The following is a 14,040-nucleotide window of genomic DNA, read 5'->3' on the forward strand; positions in this document are numbered from 1 at the left end:
CACTCATTCGGAGGTCTCACTCATTCGGAGCGAGACTCGCACTTTAAAGCGGCCCCGTCTCAGGTCTCACTCATTCGGAGCGAGACTCGAGCTTTAAAGCGGCCCCATCAGGTCTCACTCATTCGGAGCGAGACTCGAGCTTTAAAGCGGCCCCATCAGGTCTCACTCATTCGGAGCGAGACTCGAGCTTTAAAGCGGCCCCGTCAGGTATCACTCATTCGGAGGTCTCACTCATTCGGAGCGAGACTCGCAGCTTTAAAGCGGCCCGTCTCAGGTCTCACTCATTCGGAGCGAGACTCGAGCTTTAAAGCGGCCCCATCAGGTCTCACTCATTCGGAGCGAGACTCGAGCTTTAAAGCGGCCCCGTCAGGTCTCACTCATTCGGAGCGAGACTCGAGCTTTAAAGCGGCCCCGTCAGGTCTCACTCAGTCGGAGCGAGACTCGAGCTTTAAAGCGGCCCCGTCAGGTCTCACTCATTCGGAGCGAGACTCGAGCTTTAAAGCGGCCCCGTCAGGTCTCACTCATTTGGAGCGAGACTCGAGCTTTAAAGCGGCCCCGGTCAGGTCTCACTTCATTCGGAGCGAGACTCGCACTTTAAAGCGGCCCCGTCAGGTCTCACTCATTCGGAGCGAGACTCGCGCTTTAAAGCGGCCCCGTCAGGTCTCACTCATTCGGAGCGAGACTCGCGCTTTAAAGCGGCCCCGTCAGGTCTCACTCATTCGGAGCGAGACTCGCGCTTTAAAGCGGCCCCGTCAGGTCTCACTCATTCGGAGCGAGACTCGCGCTTTAAAGCGGCCCCGTCAGGTCTCACTCGTTCGGAGCGAGACTCGAGCTTTAAAGCGGCCCCGTCAGGTCACACTCGTTCGGAGCGAGACTCGAGCTTTAAAGCGGTCCAGTTAGGTCACACTCATTCGGAGCGAGACTCGAGCTTTAAAGCGGCCCCATCAGGTCTCACTCATTCGGAGCGAGACTCGAGCTTTAAAGCGGCCCCGTCAGGTCTCACTCATTCGGAGGTCTCACTCATTCGGAGCGAGACTCGCGCTTTAAAGCGGCCCCGTCTCAGGTCTCACTCATTCGGAGCGAGACTCGAGCTTTAAAGCGGCCCCGTCAGGTCTCACTCATTCGGAGCGAGACTCGAGCTTTTAAAGCGGCCCCGTCAGGTCTCACTCATTCGGAGCGAGACTCGCGCTTTAAAGCGGCCCCGTCTCAGGTCTCACTCATTCGGAGCGAGACTCGCGCTTTAAAGCGGCCCCGTCAGGTCTCACTCATTCGGAGCGAGACTCGCGCTTTAAAGCGGCCCCGTCAGGTCTCACTCATTCGGAGCGAGACTCGAGCTTTAAAGCGGCCCCGTCAGGTCTCACTCATTCGGAGCGAGACTCGAGCTTTAAAGCGGCCCCGTCAGGTCTCACTCATTCGGAGCGAGACTCGCGCTTTAAAGCGGCCCCGTCAGGTCTCACTCATTCGGAGCGAGACTCGAGCTTTAAAGCGGTCCCCGTCAGGTCTACACTCATTCGGAGCGAGACTCGAGCTTTAAAGCGGCCCCGTCAGGTCACACTCATTCGGAGCGAGACTCGAGCTTTAAAGCGGTCCAGTCAGGTCTCACTCATTCGGAGCGAGACTCGAGCTTTAAAGCGGCCCCGTCAGGTCTCACTCATTCGGAGCGAGACTCGAGCTTTAAAGCGGCCCCGTCAGGTCTCACTCATTCGGAGCGAGACTCGAGCTTTAAAGCGGCCCCGTCAGGTCTCACTCATTCGGAGCGAGACTCGCGCTTTAAAGCGGCCCCGTCAGGTCTCACTCATTCGGAGCGAGACTCGCGCTTTAAAGCGGCCCGTCAGGTCTCACTCATTCGGAGCGAGACTCGAGCTTTAAAGCGGCCCCGTCAGGTCTCACTCATTCGGAGCGAGACTCGAGCTTTAAAGCGGCCCCGTCAGGTCTCACTCATTCGGAGCGAGACTCGAGCTTTAAAGCGGCCCCGTCAGGTCACACTCATTCGGAGCGAGACTCGAGCTTTAAAGCGGCCCCGTCAGGTCTCACTCATTCGGAGCGAGACTCGCGCTTTAAAGCGGCCCCGTCAGGTCTCACTCATTCGGAGCGAGACTCGCAGCTTTAAAGCGGCCCCGTCAGGTCTCACTCATTCGGAGCGAGACTCGAGCTTTAAAGCGGCCCTGTCAGGTCTCACTCATTCGGAGCGAGACTCGAGCTTTAAAGCGGCCCCGTCTCAGGTCTCACTCATTCGGAGCGAGACTCGAGTCTTAAAGCGGCCCCATCAGGTCTCACTCATTCGGAGCGAGACTCGAGCTTTAAAGCGGCCCCGTCAGGTCTCACTCATTCGGAGCGAGACTCGAGCTTTAAAGCGGCCCCGTCTCAGGTCTCACTCATTCGGAGCGAGACTCGCGCTTTAAAGCGGCCCCGTCAGGTCTCACTCATTCGGAGCGAGACTCGAGCTTTAAAGCGGCCCCGTCAGGTCTCACTCATTCGGAGCGAGACTCGAGCTTTAAAGCGGCCCCGTCAGGTCTCACTCATTCGGAGCGAGACTCGAGCTTTAAAGCGGCCCCGTCAGGTCACACTCATTCGGAGCGAGACTCGAGCTTTAAAGCGGCCCCGTCAGGTCTCACTCATTCGGAGCGAGACTCGAGCTTTAAAGCGGCCCCGTCAGGTCTCACTCATTCGGAGCGAGACTCGAGCTTTAAAGCGGCCCCGTCAGGTCTCACTCATTCGGAGCGAGACTCGAGCTTTAAAGCTCGCCCCGTCAGGTCTCACTCATTCGGAGCGAGACTCGAGCTTTAAAGCGGGCCCCGTCAGGTCTCACTCATTCGGAGCGAGACTCGAGCTTTAAAGCGGCCCCGTCAGGTCTCATCATTCGGAGCGAGACTCGAGCTTTAAAGCGGCACCCGTGTCAGGTCTCACTCCTCGGTCTCACTCTTCGGAGCGAGGACTCGCACTTTAAAGCGGCCCCGTCTCAGGTCTCACTCATTCGGAGCGAGACTCGCGCTTTAAAGCGGCCCCGTCAGGTCTCACTCATTCGGAGCGAGACTCGAGCTTTAAAGCGGCCCCGTCAGGTCTCACTCATCGGAGCGAGACTCGAGCTTTAAAGCGGCCCCCCGTCAGGTCTCACTCATTCGGAGCGAGGACTCGAGCTTTAAAGCGGCGGCCCCGTCAGGTCTCACGTCATTCGGAGCGGAGACTACGAGCTTTAAAGCGGCCCTGTCTCAGGTCTCACTCATTCGGAGCGAGACTCGAGCTTTAAAGCGGTCCAGTTAGGTCACACTCATTCGGAGCGAGACTCGAGCTTTAAAGCGGCCCCATCAGGTCTCACTCATTCGGAGCGAGACTCGAGCTTTAAAGCGGCCCCGTCAGGTCTCACTCATTCGGAGGTCTCACTCATTCGGAGCGAGACTCGCGCTTTAAAGCGGCCCCGTCTCAGGTCTCACTCATTCGGAGCGAGACTCGAGCTTTAAAGCGGCCCCGTCAGGTCTCACTCATTCGGAGCGAGACTCGAGTTTAAAGCGGCCCCGTCAGGTCTCACTCATTCGGAGCGAGACTCGCGCTTTAAAGCGGCCACGTCTCAGGTCTCACTCATTCGGAGCGAGACTCGCGCTTTTAAAGCGGCCCGTCTCAGGTCTCACTCATTCGGAGCGAGACTCGCGCTTTAAAGCGGCCCCGTCAGGTCTCACTCATTCGGAGCGAGACTCGCGCTTTAAAGCGGCCCCGTCAGGTCTCACTCATTCGGAGCGAGACTCGCGCTTTAAAGCGGCCCCGTCAGGTCTCACTCATTCGGAGCGAGACTCGCGCTTTAAAGCGGCCCCGTCAGGTCTCACTCATTCGGAGCGAGACTCGAGCTTTAAAGCGGTCCCAGTTCAGGTCACACTCATTCGGAGCGAGACTCGAGCTTTAAAGCGGCCCCGTCAGGTCTCACTCATTCGGAGCGAGACTCGAGCTTTAAAGCGGCCCCGTCAGGTCTCACTCATTCGGAGCGAGACTCGAGCTTTAAAGCGGCCCCGTCAGGTCTCACTCATTCGGAGCGAGACTCGAGCTTTAAAGCGGCCCCGTCAGGTCTCACTCATTCGGAGCGAGACTCGAGCTTTAAAGCGGCCCCGTCAGGTCTCACTCATTCGGAGCGAGACTCGAGCTTTAAAGCGGCCCCGTCAGGTCTCACTCATTCGGAGCGAGACTCGAGCTTTAAAGCGGCCCCGTCAGGTCTCACTCATTCGGAGCGAGACTCGAGCTTTAAAGCGGCCCGTCAGGTCTCACTCATTCGGAGCGAGACTCGAGCTTTAAAGCGGCCGCGTCAGGTCCTAGCTCATGCGGCGCGAGACTCGAGCTTTTTAAAGCTGGCCCGCGTCACGGTCTCAGTCCATGGTTCGGCGCGAGACTCGAGGCTTTTTTAAAGCGGGCCCTCGTCTCAGGATCTCACTCATTCGGATGCGAGACTCGCGGCTTTAAAGCCGGCCCTTCAGGTCTCAATCATTCGGAGGCAGACTCGCGCTTTAAAGCCGGCCCTCGTCAGGTTCTCACTTCATTCGGAGCGAGACTCGCGCTTTAAAGCTTTGTCCCGTCAGGTTCACTCATCGGAGCGAGACTCGATCTTTTTAAAGCGGCCCAGTCTCCACGTCACACTCATTCGGAGCGAGACTCGAGCTTTAAAGCGGCCCCGTCAGGTCTCCCTCATTTCGGAGCGAGACTCGCGCTTTAAAAAGCGGCCCCGTCAGGTCTCACTCATTCGGAGCGAGAACTCGCTTTAAAGCGGCCCGTCATTCACTCACGGACTCAGGTCACTCATTCGAGCGAGACTCGCGCTTTAAAGCGGCCCGGTCAGTCTCACTCATTCGGAGCGAGACTCGAGCTTTAAAGCGGCCCCGTCAGGTCTCACTCATTCGGAGCGAGACTCGCGCTTTAAAGCGGCCCCGTCAGGTCTCACTCATTCGGAGCGAGACTCGCACTTTAAAACGGCCCTGTCTCAGGTCTCACTCATTCGGAGCGAGACTCGAGCTTTAAAGCGGCACCGTCAGGTCTCACTCATTCGGAGCGAGACTCGAGCTTTAAAGCGGCCCTGTCTCAGGTCTCACTCATTCGGAGCGAGACTCGCGCTTTAAAGCGGCCCGGTCAGGTCTCACTCATTCGGAGGTCTCACTCATTCGGAGCGAGACTCGCACTTTAAAGCGGCCCCGTCTCAGGTCTCACTCATTCGGAGCGAGACTCGCGCTTTAAAGCAGCCCCGTCAGGTCTCACTCATTCGGAGCGAGACTCGCACTTTAAAGCGGCCCTGTCTCAGGTCTCACTCATTCGGAGCGAGACTCGAGCTTTAAAGCGTCCCCGTCAGGTCTCACTCATTCGGAGCGAGACTCGAGCTTTAAAGCGGCCCTGTCTCAGGTCTCACTCATTCGGAGCGAGACTCGAGCTTTAAAGCGGCCCCGTCAGGTCTCACTCATTTGGAGCGAGACTCGAGCTTTAAAGCGGCCCCGTCAGGTCACACTCATTCGGAGCGAGACTCGCACTTTAAAGCGGCCCCGTCAGGTCTCACTCATTCGGAGGTCTCACTCATTCGGAGCGAGACTCGAGCTTTAAAGCGGCCCCGTCAGGTCTCACTCATTCGGAGCGAGACTCGAGCTTTAAAGCGGCCCCGTCAGGTCACACTCATTCGGAGCGAGACTCGAGCTTTAAAGCGGCCCCGTCAGGTCTCACTCATTCGGAGCGAAGACTCGAGCTTTAAAGCGGCCCTGTCTCAGGTCTCACTCATTCGGAGCGAGACTCGAGCTTTAAAGCGGCCCCGTCAGGTCTCACTCATTTCGGAGCGAGACTCGAGCTTTAAAGCGGCCCCGTCAGGTCTCACTCATTCGGAGCGAGACTCGCACTTTAAAGCGGCCCCGTCTCAGGTCTCACTCATTCGGAGCGAGACTCGAGCTTTAAAGCGGTCCCGTCAGGTCTCACTCATTCGGAGCGAGACTCGAGCTTTAAAGCGGCCCTGTCAGGTCTCACTCATTCGGAGCGAGACTCGAGCTTTAAAGCGGCCCCGTCAGGTCTCACTCATTCGGAGCGAGACTCGAGCTTTAAAGCGGCCCCGTCAGGTCTCACTCATTCGGAGCGAGACTCGAGCTTTAAAGCGGCCCCGTCAAGTCACACTCATTCGGAGCGAGACTCGCACTTTAAAGCGGCCCCATCAGGTCTCACTCATTCGGAGCGAGACTCGCGCTTTAAAGCGGCCCCGTCAGGTCTCACTCATTTGGAGCGAGACTCGCACTTTAAAACGGCCCTGTCTCAGGTCTCACTCATTCGGAGCGAGACTCGAGCTTTAAAGCGGCACCGTCAGGTCTCACTCATTCGGAGCGAGACTCGAGCTTTAAAGCGGCCCTGTCTCAGGTCTCACTCATTCGGAGCGAGACTCGAGCTTTAAAGCGGCCCCGTCAGGTCACACTCATTTGGAGCGAGACTCGAGCTTTAAAGCGGCCCCGTCAGGTCACACTCATTCGTTGCGAGACTCGCACTTTAAAGCGGCCCCGTCAGGTCTCACTCATTCGGAGGTCTCACTCATTCGGAGCGAGACTCGAGCTTTAAAGCGGCCCCGTCAGGTCACACTCATTCGGAGGTCTCACTCATTCGGAGCGAGATTCGAGCTTTAAAGCGGTCCCGTCAGGTCACACTCATTCGGAGCGAGACTCGAGCTTTAAAGCGGCCCCGTCAGGTCTCACTCATTCGGAGCAAGACTCGAGCTTTAAAGCGGCCCCGTCAGGTCTCACTCATTCGGAGCGAGACTCGAGCTTTAAAGCGGCCCCGTCAAGTCACACTCATTCGGAGCGAGACTCGCACTTTAAAGCGGCCCCATCAGGTCTCACTCATTCGGAGGTCTCACTCATTCGGAGCAAGACTCGCGCTTTAAAGCGGCCCCGTCAGGTCTCACTCATTCGGAGGTCTCACTCATTCGGAGCGAGACTCGCACTTTAAAGCGGCCCCGTCAGGTCTCACTCATTCGGAGCGAGACTCGCACTTTAAAACGGCCCTGTCTCAGGTCTCACTCATTCGGAGCGAGACTCGAGCTTTAAAGCGGCCCCGTCAGGTCACACTCATTTGGAGCGAGACTCGAGCTTTAAAGCGGCCCCGTCAGGTCACACTCATTCGTTGCGAGACTCGCACTTTAAAGCGGCCCCGTCAGGTCTCACTCATTCGGAGGTCTCACTCATTCGGAGCGAGACTCGAGCTTTAAAGCGGCCCCGTCAGGTCACACTCATTCGGAGGTCTCACTCATTCGGAGCGAGATTCGAGCTTTAAAGCGGTCCCGTCAGGTCACACTCATTCGGAGCGAGACTCGAGCTTTAAAGCGGCCCCGTCAGGTCTCACTCATTCGGAGCAAGACTCGAGCTTTAAAGCGGCCCCGTCAGGTCTCACTCATTCGGAGCGAGACTCGAGCTTTAAAGCGGCCCCGTCAAGTCACACTCATTCGGAGCGAGACTCGCACTTTAAAGCGGCCCCATCAGGTCTCACTCATTCGGAGGTCTCACTCATTCGGAGCGAGACTCGCACTTTAAAGCGGCCCCGTCTCAGGTCTCACTCATTCGGAGCAAGACTCGCGCTTTAAAGCGGCCCCGTCAGGTCTCACTCATTCGGAGGTCTCACTCATTCGGAGCGAGAATAGCACTTTAAAGCGGCCCCGTCAGGTCTCACTCATTCGGAGCGAGACTCGAGCTTTAAAGCGGCCCCGTCAGGTCTCACTCATTCGGCGCGAGACTCGAGCTTTAAAGCGGCCCCGTCAGGTCTCACTCATTCGGAGCGAGACTCGAGCTTTAAAGCGGCCCCTGTCTCAGGTCTCACTCATTCGGAGCGAGACTCGAGCTTTAAAGCGGCCCCGTCAGGTCTCACTCATTCGGAGCGAGACTCGAGCTTTAAAGCGGCCCCGTCAGGTCTCACTCATTCGGAGCGAGACTCGAGCTTTAAAGCGGCCCTGTCTCAGGTCTCACTCATTCGGAGCAAGACTCGCGCTTTAAAGCGGCCCCGTCAGGTCTCACTCATTCGGAGGTCTCACTCATTCGGAGCGAGAATAGCACTTTAAAGCGGCCCCGTCAGGTCTCACTCATTCGGAGCGAGACTCGAGCTTTAAAGCGGCCCCGTCAGGTCTAACTCATTCGGCGCGAGACTCGAGCTTTAAAGCGGCCCCGTCAGGTCTCACTCATTCGGAGCGAGACTCGAGCTTTAAAGCGGCCCTGTCTCAGGTCTCACTCATTCGGAGCGAGACTCGAGCTTTAAAGCGGCCCCGTCAGGTCTCACTCATTCGGAGCGAGACTCGAGCTTTAAAGCGGCCCCGTCAGGTCTCACTCATTCGGAGCGAGACTCGCACTTTAAAGCGGCCCTGTCTCAGGTCTCATTCATTCGGAGCGAGACTCGAGCTTTAAAGCGGCCCCGTCAGGTCTCACTCATTCGGAGCAAGACTCGAGCTTTAAAGCGGCCCTGTCTCAGGTCTCACTCATTCAGAGCGAGACTCGAGCTTTAAAGCGGCCCTGTCTCAGGTCTCACTCATTCAGAGCGAGACTCGAGCTTTAAAGCGGCCCCGTCAGGTCTCACTCATTTGGAGCGAGACTCGAGCTTTAAAGCGGCCCCGTCAGGTCTCACTCATTCGGAGCGAGACTCGCACTTTAAAGCGGCCCCGTCTCAGGTCTCACTCATTCGGAGCGAGACTCGAGCTTTAAAGCGGTCCCATCAGGTCTCACTCATTCGGAGCGAGACTCGAGCTTTAAAGCGGCCCTGTCAGGTCTCACTCATTCGGAGCGAGACTCGAGCTTTAAAGCGGCCCCATCAGGTCTCACTCATTCGGAGGTCTCACTCATTCGGAGCGAGACTCGCGCTTTAAAGCGGCCCCGTCAGGTCTCACTCATTCGGAGCGAGACTCGCACTTTAAAGCGGCCCTGTCTCAGGTCTCACTCATTCGGAGCGAGACTCGAGCTTTAAAGCGGCCCCGTCAGGTCTCACTCATTCGGAGCGAGACTCGAGCTTTAAAGCGGCCCTGTCTCAGGTCTCACTCATTCGGAGCGAGACTCGAGCTTTAAAGCGGCCCCGTCAGGTCTCACTCATTCGGAGCAAGACTCGAGCTTTAAAGCGGCCCCGTCAGGTCTCACTCATTCGGAGCGAGACTCGCACTTTAAAGCGGCCCCGTCAGGTCACACTCATTCGGAGCGAGACTCGCACTTTAAAGCGGCCCCGTCAGGTCTCACTCATTCGGAGGTCTCACTCATTCGGAGCGAGACTCGAGCTTTAAAGCGGCCCCGTCAGGTCTCACTCATTCGGAGCGAGACTCGAGCTTTAAAGCGGCCCTGTCTCAGGTCTCACTCATTCGGAGCGAGACTCGAGCTTTAAAGCGGCCCCGTCAGGTCTCACTCATTTGGAGCGAGACTCGAGCTTTAAAGCGGCCCCGTCAGGTCTCACTCATTCGGAGCGAGACTCGAGCTTTAAAGCGGCCCCGTCAGGTCTCACTCATTCGGAGCGAGACTCGAGCTTTAAAGCGGCCCCGTCAGGTCTCACTCATTCGGAGCGAGACTCGAGCTTTAAAGCGGCCCCGTCAGGTCTCACTCATTCGGAGCGAGACTCGAGCTTTAAAGCGGCCCCGTCAGGTCACACTCATTTGGAGCGAGACTCGAGCTTTAAAGCGGCCCCGTCAGGTCACACTCATTCGGAGCGAGACTCGCACTTTAAAGCAGCCCCGTCTCAGGTCTCACTGCTACTAGACTCAGGAGCACAAAGCCTTTGTTTATGCCACGCACACTTCACGTTTGATGTCGTCACAGACCTCACTGCTATGACCTGCAAGACCAGATTCGGCAGAAAATAACTCCTTGAGCGTATCTCAACTTGAGACCTTTGAGAAATACATCTGGACAGGAAACAGCTAAAGCCAGAACAATGCGGAAAACATTTGGTGGCGTCCAAAGCTGTGAGGACCGATGCTGCAGGCAAGACAGTGTCTTAATGTTCAGCACTGCTTAAGGTTCCAGGTTCTCGTTCCACCTGGTGCTTTCTGGATGGAGTCTGCATGTTCTTCTCGTGTCTGTGTGGCTTCACTTGTGTGCTCTAGCTCCTCCCACTTCCAAAGACATGCAGGTGGCACTGCGACAGACCAGGGGTGAACCCCGCCTCTCACTCAGTGACTGCTGGGATAGCTGACGGGGTCTGACGGGACCTGGATCAGGACTCAGAATCCCACCATGTGATTTTCACTGAACCCCATTAAGACATTAAATAAATACATAAAAAAATCAGTTTACTGCTGATGTGCCTTTGAGCAAAGCGCAGAGAAGCTTCACTCTGGTCTGCAGGAGGAACATGATGACATCATCTCCCTCACTGACCTGCAGACTGAAAGGTCGACCAGCTCTCCACATTTACAGATGAAGAGCCCAAATGATGCTTTTGTGGTAAAGAAGAGTCAATAATACATAATAATAATAAAACCAATCATAGAATTAAAATAGCAAACCATAATCGAATAAGCTCCTTTGAACATAAAAACTAAAATATACAATATATAAATTACTTGGTAAATATATATAGAGAGCTAAATTCAGTCAATCTAAAGCCCTTCTCAAACTATGGGTAAATGAAACCAACACCTTCCTTAACACTTTAAAACAATAAACCTAGTAAAGAACTCAAGTTCAGAATAAATCCCCTGGTTCTCCTCGGGTCGGTCTGTGCTGTATAATATGTCTAATATGTTTGGAATGAGGCCTGTCTGTGAGTCAGGTCGCTGCTCTGTCTGTCCCTCTTCTTATGCATTTTCTCTCTTGTCTATATGAAAAGGACAAAAACAACAACACATTACCAGTCTTTCAGTTCTGTTGGGTAAATTCGGTCTTCATGGATGCAGAGTATTGAAAAGGTCTCCTAATTTACACGGACCTCTGACTTGAGTTTGAACACTATAAGCATATTAAGGGTTTGGACTCCCGAATGTCACAAGCCCAATCGCAATAAAGAATCCCTTTACTTTTGTTATTGTACTATTTATTTTATTTTTTTACTTTTGCATCGCTTTCTATTTATAATTGCGTGGCCTTGTCTTTTGTTTGTTTACTGTTTGTTATTGTATTTGTCAAAAAAAAAGAAAAGAAACGTGGATCAGCTCGACACTGAAGAACGCAGCGCCCCCTGCTGTCTGTGTGCCGACACGGCCGAGCAGGATGAAGTCATCCTCAAAGCCCCGAACGAGCTCATAAATGTGGAAAGTGAGATTCACCCGCAAACATGATAATAATAAAAATAATAATAATGATAATTGTTATTATATAAAGAGCTCTTTATATAATAATACTTATCATTGTATAAAGAGTTCTTTATATAATAATAATAATTATTATATAAAGAGCTCTTTATATAATAATAATACTTATTATATAAAGAGCTCTTTATATAATAATTATAATTTTATAAAGAGCTCTTCCTGCATTTTAACAGACAATTTTAAAGGTTTCAGAACATTATTTTCCTGCTCCTTCCTGAATTTCTAAGTATTAATCTAATATCACATTTTAGACAGGGCTGGTGGCCAAATGTGATAGGAAGTGTATCTAGCATGAAACTTGTGCCAAATCAACAGTGCTGAGTGAAAAACAAGGGACTTCTAAATTAATATTACATTTTAAAGTATGTGTACAAACTGCCAGACAAGAACTCATGAACTGTTCTAGTTTTATAAACATGTGGCGCAAAGTTAAAACTATTCGTCTGCTCAAAGCTTCATTTCATCCAGATATTTGTCCCAAATCACTTGCATCAAAGTTCTGAATTTAACATCACATTTTTGAATTTTTTTTGGGTGTGGGTACAAATCAATAATAAAAACTGTCACCACCTGAACAATGAACCATCAGCACTAAATGAACTAAGCTTCAGATCTGAAAGAGGCCCATGAATCTGTCAGTAGCTCATTTCACATCACTCAGCTTTAAAATGAAATAAAATAAGTTAAAAATGTCGTCACTCCTCAGAAACAAACCAGGTATCTTCATAATGTTTTGTTCTGATCCGCAAAAATCAAACATGTTTCTTTTACAGTGAGACTAAAACACATGACATTTAACTCATGTTAAAACATGACTTCAGAGTATCTGATTTAATTCAGCAGCAACAGAAGCAAACTAACTGTTAAAAAACCCCCAACAGACTGCTGTTAGTTTTAACAGCAGTCTGAGCTGCTATTCGGGTTAGATGCTGGAGATGTGAATAGTCGGTAGAGAACAGAACTGTCAGTAGAGGGCGCTCTGTCCGTCTGCAGTGGTGTTTCAGGTTCTTGTTTGAACAATTGACCACAATTCAAGCTGTGTGTTTGTGTATCTGCAGCAATGGCACCAATATTGATCATGAATCTGGAATAACACAAATAAAATAACCACACAAAAACATTTGTGCACACTGTGGGAAGGGCCTGTGTGACCTACCCCTGCCACATTTCTCCATATAACGTGGAGTTGTGTCAGGAAGGGCAGCCAGCATAAAACCTGTGCCAAATCAACATGCAGATCCACCTTGGATCTGCTGTGGCAACCCCGAGTGAAAAACAAGGGAGCAGCCGAAGGGACTTACATCATTATGTGGTGATGTGTGTGTGTTTGGTGTCTTGTGCATGTTAGATGTTGTCGTCTCAAACTTTCGTGTTCTGGCTCATTATTCAGACAGTGATATCCGACAGCTGTTTACGGTTCCATCAGCAGATATAAACTCTACGTCTTCTGGTTAAAGTAAAGCTCTTCCTCAGTGGGTGTGGTCTTCAGATGGTCAATCACACATTCATCAGCTCGACTTGATTACTGTAAACTCTGTGCTGGTGCTAACTACATCCTGCAGCTTGTGCAAAATACTGCTAGTCTAGTAGCAAGTAACTTGTCTTAAACACTTCCAGAAGTGAGCAGCTTGCCCCTGTTCTTTACTCACTCCACTGGCTTCCATTTCGTTTTAGAATTGATTTGAATGTTTTTAAAGTCATTAAGGGTCTTGTCTGACTAACTCTCCTCCAGTTACGAGTGTGGCATTGTGGTCATCTGGTCAACTTTACGTAGAGGTCCTGAGACTGAAGTATGAGTTTTTGGGGTGATCATCGTTTTTACAGCTGCTGCCCCAAACTGTGGAACACGTCAGCTGCTGGTTGACAGAGCACTTTTTTTAAATTGAAGCTCAGGACTGACTTTAAATCCGTTTATGCCCAGATTTTTTTTTTTTTTATTGTGAGTAGAAAATAACAGTGATACACTTCAGCAACAATTGTTGCCAGTGGGGCAAAACGGGTTAAATGCCAAGTGCCTCTTCTGATTTTATAGTCGTTACTTTTATTGTAAAGCACATTTGGATGCTGTAAAATTAAGTGTTAATCAAAAAATAAAATCATATTAAAAAAGGTAAAATTGAATCTGCTCGTGATGGACACAGGTCGTAAAAATGTGTCCAGATGTTATTCCCCGTTCTTCCTCACAGGATTTCTGAATTTCATTTCAAGGTTTTACTGAATACCTGCAGGACGGGTAAGTCAGCACTCAGTCAGCCATCACAGCTAACAATACTTATTCATTAAACCTTTTTTCAGCTGGTTTGCTGAAGTTGGTCTGCTGGGAGACAAATGTTTTCTCACAGCTTCATTCAATTATGTGTATTTTTCGGTTTCCAGTTTCCCCTCACACAAAGAATAAATTTTGCAGCTTCTTTCTCCATGTCACCTGTAAATTCTCACAGAATGAAGTCAGAATATCAGCACTGAAATCCAAAAAATAATTTATCCAGCAGTAACTAGCAAAAACTAGCTGTAATTTTGTGATATAGTGTTCAGAATAATAGTAGTGCTATGTGACTAAAAAGATTAATCCAGGTTTTGAGTATATTTCTTATTGTTACATGGGAAACAAGGTACCAGTAGATTTGCACCTGCGTATAAGTTTTCCCCTCTCCAATCAACTTTTTAATCAAACTACGCTGTTCTTCTGAACAATGTCTTGAACGTCCCATTTTCCTCAGGCTTTCAAAGAGAAAAGCATGTTCAACAGGTGCTGGCTTCATCCTTAAATAGGGGACACT

The sequence above is a fragment of the Thalassophryne amazonica genome, chromosome 21, assembly GCF_902500255.1.
Source record: "Thalassophryne amazonica chromosome 21, fThaAma1.1, whole genome shotgun sequence".
NCBI lineage: Eukaryota > Metazoa > Chordata > Actinopteri > Batrachoidiformes > Batrachoididae > Thalassophryne > Thalassophryne amazonica.